This window comes from Chlorocebus sabaeus, unplaced genomic scaffold (genome assembly GCF_047675955.1).
Source record: "Chlorocebus sabaeus isolate Y175 unplaced genomic scaffold, mChlSab1.0.hap1 unalloc_scaffold_725, whole genome shotgun sequence".
Classification (NCBI taxonomy): Eukaryota; Metazoa; Chordata; class Mammalia; order Primates; family Cercopithecidae; genus Chlorocebus; species Chlorocebus sabaeus.
In genome coordinates, this window is record NW_027328065.1 from 38,736 (window position 1) to 50,148 (window position 11,413).

The 11,413-nt window shown below is 48.2% G+C and overlaps 1 pseudogene; it reads right to left on the reverse strand.

Moving 5' to 3' along the window:
• Positions 1 to 200: 200 nt before the first annotated feature.
• Positions 201 to 10,232, reverse strand: LOC140711365 (uncharacterized; annotated as a pseudogene).
• Between the last annotated feature and the right edge of the window lie 1,181 nt (positions 10,233 to 11,413).

Here is an 11,413-nt window from a genome sequence, read left to right on the forward strand (position 1 = left end):
AGACTGCGTCATTGCACTCCAGCCTGGCTACAGGGCGAGACTCCGTCTCAAAAAAAAAAAAAAAAATATATATATATATATATAAAATATATACATTTAAAATTATTACATGTAGATAGTATTTGAAGTCATGGGACTGACTGTAGGTAGAAACAAGAGAAGGCAAGGAAAGTTTTTATATTTATATTTATATACAATTATATAAAATTAATATACATAATTATAATATATAAATATAACATATAGGCTGGGCACAGTGGCTTACACCTGTAATCCCAGCAATTTGGGAGGCCGAGGTGGGCAGATCACTTGAGGTCAGGAGTTCGAGACTAGCCTGACCAACAAGGAGAAATTCTATCTCTACTAAAGATACAAAAATTAGCCAGGCATGGTTGTGCATGCCTGTAATCGCAGCTACTCAGGAGACTGAGGCAGGAAAATCACTTGAACCCGGAAGGTGGAGGGTATGGTGAGCCCAGATTGCGTCACTGCACTCCAGCCTGGGTGACAAGGGTTAAACTCCATCTCAAAATAAATAAATAAATAAAACAAGAAATAAATATTTACGTCTAAATATATCATTGCAATACATAAATGTATATATAAATATACATTTATTTTAAATTTATTGATATATGAAATATGCTTATTTCTGAGATAGGGTCTGGCTGTGTCACCCAGGCTGGAGTGCAGTGGCACTATCATAGCTCATTGGAGACTTGAACAGATGGCTCAAGCGATCCTCCCACCTCAGCCTCCTGAGTGGCTAGGATTGGATGCACACACCACCATGCCTAGCTAATTTTAAAATTTTTTGTGGAGACAGCGTCTTCCTTTTGTGCCTAAGCTGGTCTCGAACTCCTGGGCTCAAGTGATCTTCCTGCCTCAGGCTTCCAATGTGTTAGACGTGGGCCACTGCATCTGGTCTAATGCATTTTTTAATTTGCGAGTTTATATTATTTAATATTTTGAAGTACTGAAGGTGTTGAACAACCAACTTGCGGAATTCCCGAACAATGGATGGTCAGCTCTCATGTCCTGGTTCAAATCGCCCCAGCACACCATGGCTAGAAACCTTTCAGCCAATTTCCACTTATGTCTCCCGGGGCAGGACAATGTCACTTGGCCAATCCCCACTAAGAGGGACTCTGGAAAGGCAGGAAACTATTCTGTTCTCTATAATGGAACCTCACCAGGGAGAAGGCAGCTGGGAGGAGCTGGGCCCTCCAACCAGAAGCTGCCACCATCGACCCACTGCCCTAGAACTACACCGTGCTGGGCATTTGGGGCACTGTTATGAGCAAGAGTTTCCATTTTTCTTCTCATGGGACCTTCAAGCTAGTGGCAAGAGACAATTTTTTTTTTTTTTTTTTTTTTTGAGACGGAGTTTTGTTCTTGTCACTCAGGCTGGAGTGCAATGGTGTCATCTCAGCTCGCTGCAACCTCTGCCTTCTAGATTCAAGCAATTCTCCTGCCTCAGCCTTCGGAGTAGCTGGGATTACAGGATTGCACCACCACGTCTAGCTAATTTTTGTATTTTTAGTAGAGATAGGGTTTCACCATGTTGGCCAGGCTGGTCTGGAACTCCTGAGCCACTGCACCCAGTCAAGAGGGAGATTTTAAATCAATAACTATAATTGTGATGAATACCAGAAAGAAGAATGTGTGTGATGGGGAAGGGACCTAAGTTATTGTCTCATATTTTAACACTTTCACAGGCAATAACTAAAAACGTAGAAGCTTAAAACAACACACACTTTTAAGCCAATTTTGGCAAACTAGGAGTTGAGCACATTTTAGCGGGTCCTGTGCTTGGGATCTCACGCTAAGCAGCTGGGATGCATCCTCATCTGAGGTTCTACCAGGGCAGAATCCATTTCCACGTCCGCTGAGGTTACTGGCAGAATTCATTTCCTCGGACCCGCTTGGCAAGGGCCCAGCTTTTTGCTTCCTTGCCTACGGGGCCCCTCCGAAGGTCTTTTCTCAGCACATCATCTCCCTCCGGCAGCGCCTGCAGGCGGAACCTTTCTCTCAAGTGTGCGAAGGTGATGCACTGTGACAGTGACATCCCATTGCTTTTGGCAGGCTCTATGGGTTAGAAGCCAGTCACCGGTTTTGCTCGTACCCAAGGTCAGGAAGACTATACAAGGGCATAGGTTATTGGGGGGTCAGCCACTTTAGGGTGTGGCTGCCACCACAGAACTTGGTGAGAATTTAAGGGTTGGTAGGAGCTGGTCAGGTACAGGAGTGAGGGTGTGTCAGGCAGGGGTGAGGGCATGGAGGGGGATGCAGAGGCCTGCACCCTGGAATGTCCTTTCACTCCCTGAGGTTTTGTTCTCCTGATCCCTGAGTACATCCCAGAACACGGTGGGGCCCTAGCAGGGGAGAGGTAGGGAAGCATGTGTTGTTCATCTGGAGACCTTGTTAGGCAAATCAGATTAGGGGCCAGGCTTTCAGTGGTGGGTGCGAGCGTGGGAGTGATGAGTGTTCAGGTGTGTGTGGGAAGAGCGATGGGGATGAGGTCAGCCTCAGCCACCATGAAGACCTTAACTGTGCATCCACCCATCCCAGCAGCATCCCTGAGTGAGTGCCTTCAGGGTGCAGGTCCTGTTTTACACAGGTCCCAGTAGCTGGGACCATAAGTACGCGCCACTACGATCGGCTAAGTTTTTGTATTTTTAGCAGAGATGGGGTTTCATCTTGTTGGCCAGGCTGGTTTTGAACTCCTGGCCTCAAGTGATCCACCTGCCTCGGCCCCACAAAGTACTGGGATTACAGGCGCGAGCCACCGCGCCCAGCCCTACTTCACTCCTAAAGCCCACCATACGTGCTTCCAAATGTTTGCTGAATCACAAAGTGAATGAGTGAATGGGACTACGTGACTTCGGGCAGCAGGCAATCCTATTCCTTGGACCTCAGTTTCACTTTTTGTAAAGCAAGCCTGTCTCTCGCTCTCTGCCCTAAAAGCCTGAGTTCTGGGCTTGAGATGAGGGCGTCCTGTAGAGCAGACTGCAGGTGGACGTGGAGCTGGGTCTTCTAGGAGGCCAGGATCCGGCCAGCTTTTGGGTCCCGTCTTCCCGCGGAAACCTGTACGCCCAATCCCAGCACCGCCCCGCCCAGCCTCCATTTGTTCCCCTAGGCCCCGCCCTCTCGGCGCGGCTCGCTCCCCATTGGCCGGGGGGCGGGCCCTGGGCGCCCGGCCCCGCTGGGGGCGGGGCAGTGGGCGGCAGGCGGGGCCCTGTGCACCTGCGTGGTGTGTGTTCCGGCCGCAGCCCCGCGACAGCTGCAGCTCCTTGATCCGAGCCGGATCCTGAGCGTGGAACACGGGCTGAAGCAGCGGCAGCGGCCCCGCCCCGGCACTCCGTGGTTGAGGCTGCCTCGGCTCTGTCGGCTGCTCAGCTGCGCTCCAGTCGGCCCAGGCGCCGCGGCGAGGAGCGAGCGCTCCGAGGCGGCGGCCTGAGGTGAGAACGGGCAACGAGGTCTCCGGACCGGGCGGGGGTCTCTGCCCCGGGCGTGGCGGCTCCGAGCTGGGTTCCGCAGGGTCCGAGGTCAGGATCCGGGGTCCTTGCGCCTGGGCTTTGTCTCGGCCTCGGGTGGCACCGGGGTCTTCGCGCCTGCTACGATACCACATGGGCCCGCGCGGGGATCCCGGTCACCCTGCCGGTGGGGGCCGGTCCCCACTGCTCCCCGGCTCCCCGCGTCTGCCGCGGAGGGGGCTGCATGGACCCGGGCGCGGGCTTCTGAGCCGAGATGACGTCACTGCACTCCAGCGTGGGCGACCGAGTGAAACTCGGTCTCGAAGAAAAAAACCTGGTCAAGTGTTTTACCCAGCCTAGGTACGTGTGGTAGAGCCCAATGAAAGCTTAGAAAAAGACGACTTGAGAACTAGCCCAGCAGAGGAATCAGGCGGGATGTGTTGTTACTAAGTGAAATGTGCACCTGTTTTCTCCCAGGCATCGTTGAGTTGTGTACAACAGAGAGCTCAGGTGTTGGGGGCAGTTGACCGGTTGAAGAATGCATTACTATAACGTGAGAAACATTGACTTTTGAAAAAGCAGAACTGGATCCACGTTCTTGCCTGGTAACTCTAACTATCATCTAGTTTGTAAAGGGGAATGCAGTTCACTGAAAAATTCTTATGACAGTGGGGAAAGGATTGGGATGTCTGCATTGGTTTGTGTAATATAGGTCATATGAAAGAGCATTTAGGCTGGAGGGAGACTTTTCACCTCTCTAACTTTACTTTCACAGGACAATTCCATCATGATTTGAAGATTTTTGAGTGAAAACTACATTGTTCTGCTATGTGTTTCGGGGCAAATTTATACATACAATTTGCTTAAATATTTCAGATGATACAAGAATATATATGTGGGGTAAAAAGCTGAAATTTGCATTCCCCCTTCTCTAGAAGTAACCATTGTGAATAGTTAAGTCTGTTTTCCAGCTATTTTGTATACTACAAATACACTGTGAACATTTGAGTGTATACATACATGTATGTTACACACAGTTTTAGAGACGGAATATTTCTCTGTTGCCCATGCTAGTCTCAAACTCCTGGGCTCAAGTGACCCTCTCGCCTCAGCCTCCCAAAGTTTTGGAATTACAGGTGTGAGCCACCGCACCTGTCCTGCATGAGTATATTTAGTAATTGCTAAGTTACTCTGTTCAGTACGTGTCTATTGAACTCCCCCATGTGTCAAGCATTGTTCTGAGTACCTTATATGCACCAATTCACTTAATTTTTAGAGCAGCTCTCTTATTGTGGCCCTTTTACAGTGAGGAAACTGAACCACAGAGAGGCTGAGGACGTTGTCTAACATCAAACAGCCAGTGTTGTTGGAATTGAGGTTTGAACCCAGACAGCTGGCTTCAAATCTCTTAGCTGTTATCATAGATGGCACACCCAAACCTTAGGGCCGCCTCCCAAGCCTTGCCTCCGATACGGGCTCATCTGAGCTCTGCGAGAGCCGTGTGTATGTGAGGTTTCTTTCCTCTTTCAGAACACAAGTCTTGGAATTGTTGCAGACCCTGGTAGGACCTCTTGAGGACCAAAAACAGGGATTCTTCAAGCCTGCCCCAAGGGCCAGACCTCTGATTTAGCTACTTGGAAGGTAGATGTAGAAGAGAGTAATTTTGCCAGAACCAAAAGTCAGGATGGCTGGGCTGACTCGGCCAGATGCGGTGGCTCATGCCTGTAATCCCCGCACTTTGAGAGGCCGAGGCAGGTGGATCACCTGAGGTCGGGAGTTCGAGAGCAGCCTGACCAACAAGTTGAAACTCCATCTCTACTAAAAATATAAAAATTAGCTGGGCGTGGTGGCAGGTGCCTGTAATCCCAGGTAGTTGGGAGGCTGAGGCAGGAGAATTACTTGAGCCCAGTTGATAGAGGTGGCAGTGAGCTAAGATTACACCACTGCACTCCAGCTTGGGTGACAGAGTGAGACTCTGTCTCCAAAAAAAAAAAAAAAAAAGAAGAAGAAGAAGAATGGGGAAGGGGAATGGCTAGGCTGACTCATAGGGAAGAGGCCCCACAGCAGCCATAGGACCTTGGCCACTTGGGTGGAAAAGAAGGAAGGAAGAGCTTCACCCATGGAGGTGACCTGGACTGCAGAAACCAAACTAAATACTCCACATCCTGGAGCCTGGCCACCCCATTTGCTTCTCTTCTCCTTGGGTAGAGGGTGTGGGGAGCTTTCTACCCTGGAGGCTGAGCAGTGCTGCTTCTAACCAGGGTAGGCGTTTGTCTGTCCCTGGGAATACAGACAGCATTCTCATAAGCAGCCCAAATACTCCTGAACAGCTTTTTGTAGGGTGGGGCAGGGTGGGGCAGAGGGTCATTTTGACTCATAGGTGCCTTTTCCACTTTCACTGCTGATAACTGTGTTACAGATGAAAGTTTTGTTTTTGATACTGAGGAGGGCTTAAGAGAGTGAGCTATTATGGCACATCTAAGTCTGCTAAAATAGAACCACGGGGTAGTGTAGGAAAATCTCTTCTAAATTATGAATCATATATGGTAAACGTTAGAAGCCATGTGTACCTAAGTTGAGAAATCAAAACATGTAAACATGTCTTGTATTTGGGTGACCCCGGTAAGTCTGGATGCCACTGCACCTTGTGTGAACACAGGATGCTGAGGTGTAGGGATCAACAGGCTTTTTCTGGACATCTTGCGCTTCTCCCTTGGGGTAAAGTGGGGCGGCAGTAGAAGCGCACAGCCGTTGGGCCCCTGATATTTGTCAGCTGGTTTACATGTGGGATTCCATTTAATGCAATCTTGGAGGGAAAATCATTTTATTGAAGATGAAGATAGAAGCTTAGAGAAGTTAAGAAAATTGTTCAAGATCACATCATTTGTTTTGTTTTGTTTTGTTTTGAGACAGAGTTTTGCTCTTATTGCCCAGGCTGGAGTGCAATGGCGCGATCTCGGCTCACCACAACCTCTGCTTCCTGGGTTCAAGTGATTCTCCTGCCTCAGCCTCCTGAGTAGCTGGGATGACAGGCATGTGCCCCCACACCAGGCTAATTTTGTATTTTTTTTCTTTTTTTGAGACAGAGTCTCGCTCTGTGGCCCAGGCTGGAGTGCAGTGGCCGGATCTCAGCTCACTGCAAGCTCTGCCTCCTAGGTTCATGCCATTCTCCTGCCTCAGCCTCCCGAGTAGCTGGGACTACAGGCACCCGCCACCTCGCCCGGCTAGTTTTTTGTATTTTTTACAAAATACAACACGGTTTCTCCGTGCTAGCCAGGATGGTCTCTATCTCCTGACCTCGTGATCCACCCATTTCGGCCTCCCTAAGTGCTGGGATTACAGACTTGAGCCACCACACCCTGCCTGATTTTGTATTTTTAGTAGGAATAGGGTTTTTCCATGTTGGTTAGGCTGGCCTTGAACTCCCATCCTTGGGTGATCCATCCAACTCAGCCTCCTCAAGTGTTGGGATTACAGGTGTGAGCCACCACGCCTGGCCAAGGCCATGTAATTTCTTAAGCGGAAAGAGGAAGTACTTGATGAACTCAGAAGTTTGACATCAAGGCCCTTGATCTTTCCATAACACGTGGTTCCTTCCCTGGTTGGTCAGAGTGACTGAAGAACTGAAGGAAGCTGTGTTTTGTGGAAAGAGGACCTGAGGGGTGTATGGTCTTTCCAGGCTTGGAATCTGCCATGCTGGGCTTCTGAATTGTATAGCTTGGCCATATAGAAAGAAGCCCCTTATTTAAGACTTATTCTTTGGGGGAAATAAAGGAAGGCCGCCCACATGAGACAGGCAGAGGCGACTTTCTCAGAGCTGCTGTGACAAGGGAGTCGGCATTATCACTTGCGTGTGGCAGGGACTGACATGCAAGTGAGTGGCGGATGAGGAGTGAGGAAGCTTCAGGATGGAAAAGAACAGCTCCCAGTGGAGGCTGTTGTGGGGGCTGGAGGCGGCTGTGCAGAAGTGGGATGTTCTATGTGGTTGGTTAGGGGCACGTTTGGCTTTCTCTGAATTATCCTAACTGGAAACAGGGGCCAAAATTAGGGTGGCTGTCAGTTTTGAGTCAAGTCCTGGCCACGTGGGACAGAGTTGTGGTTTAGTTTCTGGGTTGTGGAGAGAGAGCAGTCTGGCTTCCTGTCTGATGTGCTAGCCTGGCTGGCCTCCTGGCTGTTGACTGTAGATAGGGGATTGGTTTCCTGGGTGGGCAGCTACAGGTTGTGGTCTGAGTTCTGTCTTTCTACATATGATCAGGCATGGTCTGTTTGTATATTCAGTCCCGCATTTTTCTTGTCAGTAAAGATATCAAATGACAAATTGGATACATTGGGAATTTTTTAGGTGTCTGTGTCCCCTGGAGGAAATTTTCACGTTCACATTTAATCAGAATGAATATAAACAATTGGGCCGTTTATCTTGAAAGCTGAAAACAGGAAATCGTCAACAATACTACCTCAGCGCCATTGCTTTTCTGTCTATCGTTAGGGAATGTGTTTTTATCCACCGCCAGCTCATCATCCACCGCCGGCTCATCGTCCACCAGTTTGTGGTTGATCCACTTCTCTATACATCTTGTCTTGTGTGCATTTCATTGTTTGCTAGTGTTAGCTTTCCCCTTCGTCAGTGTAGTTTATTTGTGTAGCATCTGTTGGTAGGAAGTTATTTGTGGAATTTGTGAATGGAAGGGACCTTGGAGGTCTGCTGGGTCAGCCCAGTGATTTTAGAGATAAACGGAAATACAGGGAAATGTTCCAGCTTTTTTGGTGGCAAAACCAGGAATAGAAAGCAGTGTTCTTTGTGCCACAATGTCATTGGAAGACAGCTCAATGTGGGCCTAAAATGCAGAGTAACTAACTTTCATTTATCTCTGCTTCTGACGCTTGTTATCGGACATTTTAAATTGACCTTAATGTGTTAGCAGAAATATGAAAAGTCCTGACTTGTTTACATATAAGGTACTTTGTCGCCTACTCATTTGGTTGTTTTTTTCAACAGGATTGAAAAGACATTGTTATAAACTGATTGTTTATGTCTCCCCCAGATTCTTGTACTGGAGCCCTAACTGCCAGTGTGATGGTATTAGGGCGTAGGACCTTTGGGAATTGATTAGGGTTACATGAGGTCATGAGCGTGGGCCCTGGTCTGACAGGATTAGTGCCCTTAGAAGAAGAGAAACCAGGTCGGGTGTGGTGGCTCACACCTGTAATCCTGTTTCCTGGTGGTCTGGGCCGAGTGTCTCATCCGGCAGCCCTGTTTCCTGGTCATCTGGGTTGAGTGGCTCCATGAGAAGTTGCACCCATCTTCTCCAGTAGTGCATCTTTTCACAGCAAGCAAAACGTTTTCGCCACGTTTCTAGTGGGACAGGCGCTAGCTCTTTTCTGGGCATCAGGAGACCTGGCTTTGTTCTGGTTCAAGCAACAGCTGGTGAGTTACCAAAGATAGGTCGCATCTGGCCTCTGGTCCTTCGCTTTATAAGTAGAATCACAGTCCGAGTGGGCATCACTGCCCTGGTCTCTATGCGGTGCTGAGTGTTGTGGGGGTGATGGCTAAGTGTCAGGGTGCATTTCCACCACTAGGGGATTACAGGCCAGCCAAAGACACAGGAGGAAAGCTAACAGCCCCGGGCAGGTACACAGAACCAGAGGAGTTTGGAAGGGTGGTTCCAAGCTCCTTGGTGTGATTGATGTGATCACAATAAACATTTTATCTCTAAGTCTTGGGCCACTGGACCAAGAGCAGAGAGAGCTGCTGTTGAGTTATAGTGATAGTTGCGTGGTTCGTGTGCCTGCTGAGCCTGGCTTGGACTCAATTCCATTGAGTCCCATTCCATTTTACCTTCTGTTTCCACCTTTTTCATGCTCCTGCTTGTTTCTCCAGAAAAAAATGCAATAAATTCCTTTCAAAAACTTTACAAAAGCCATAGATGCTTATTGAAAATAGTTCAAATGATATGGAAGGCAGAAAGATAGTGTTTTTCTGTTGTGTGTTTGGATGAATGTGTCTTTGGGGTAGTCACTATTAACACTGGGTGTATTTCCTTCCAGATCTTTTCCAGTGTACCTACAAATATATATGTACACTTTGTAAAACACAAAATAGTACCTGATAAACTTTGAGTCCCCCTACTCCCACTGTGCAGTGTACAGGGACATCCTTTCATGGTGACACGATGAGACCTGATCGACTCCTTTTGTTCGCTGGAGTGGCAGGTAATAATAGCTACAGATAACTCACCTTCATTGGGCATTTACCATGTGACAGGGTCTGTGCTCCAGGCAGACTACATGAAGTGGATCTTAAGGCTTTTTACAACAATGCTATGGGTGAAAGCAGTAATTGTTAACATTTTGTAAATGATAGAATTGCAGTAGGGAGAAGCAAAGCTGCTTGCTCAAACTCATGGTACAGTTCCCCAAAGAGAGAGAGAACGCTTTTAAAACACTTGTTGTTGTAGTCAGGTGATTTATGATCATTTGAAGAAATAGTGCATTCAGTGAATACATTTCAGGGTCTGGTACAGTCTGGGAGCTGTTCCTGAAAATGCACTGGGCTAGTGGTAAGGGAGCTGTCCATTGGCCCTTGGCCCCTAGTGCAAGGAAGGAGGTCCTGGGGAGAGGGGGCATGGAAAGGAGATCTCTGAACAAACCTTGCAACATCCATTTCTGCTGAATCTGGTGCGAGGTCTGGTTCTTGACATGTACACTTTTCAGAGATACTTGGTTTTGATTTTTATCATGGTTCACCTGGGCAGCCATGGTTTCAAACTGCCTGGAAATGTGGTCTGGCAGGCCAGTGCTATGCCCATCCTTCCCGCTCCTGCAGGAGGGGAGTCATCCTGGGACTAGAGGGCTTCGCCTGTAATCAGCTATCTCATAATAAGTGGATTTGATGCTGGTTTCGCTAGGTTAGGAAATTTCTCATTTGGAAGGAAAATGGATACTTGTGTTTGGGTTTTGCTGAGAAGCCACAGGGTTTAGAGCAGGGACTGGAAGTTTGTTGAGACACACGTGAGTGCACTCAAACATCTTCCATGAAACATGGAAATAAAGGCAGTGTTCCAGAGAGGTCCCTGGCTTTGGGATAGAAATATTTCTGTAACAGAATGGCACTGGATGTCTGTTGTATTTTTTTCTCTGCTATTTTGGCAAGTTTTATTTGGGTGTGTGTCTCCTGTACAGAAGGTATGACATCAGTTTTTGCCACCAAGTATTTACAGCCGTTGGTGCCTCCTATGTGGGTCACTTTTGTGCCGTAATTTCCTTGGGGGAAATTGTAGGTCTCCTACCCAAAACACATTGCCCATTTCAAGGTGCTCCTGGTTTCTGAACACCTGTGGCAGTGCCTTCCATGTTGGGAAAGCCAGCTGAGAAAGTACCCCTCCCCAGGAGGTGGGGACTGGTGATTGCCTGAGTGAGGAGGCCGGGGATGAGCCCTGGACTAGAACTTGTGACCGGCTGCTTTTCCTTTTCCTCCTCTCCTTCCTATTTTTCCATCACCCCCACTTTTTAAAATTTTTTTTTTTTTTTTTTTTTTTTTTTGAGATGGAGTCTCGCTCTGTCGCCCAGGTTGGAGTGCAGTGGCCGGATCTCAGCTCACTGCAAGCTCCACCTCCCGGGTTTATGCCATTCTTCTGCCTCAGCCTCCCGAGTAGCTGGGACTACAGGTGCTTGCCACCTCGCCCTGCTAGTTTTTTGTATTTTTGGTAGAGACAGGGTTTCACTGTGTTAGTCAGGATGGTCTCGATCTCCTGACCTCGTGATTCGCCCGTCGTGGCACCCCAAAGTTCTGGGATTACAGGCTTGAGCCACCGCGCCCGGCTTAAAAATTTCTTATTAAAAATTGAGCAGTATTTTGGTTTCCTTTATTCGCTATTCCTTGCTAATTGTATGCAGAGTGAGCCTGGGACAGTGGAAAGGAAAGTTGTATTTAGCTTCAA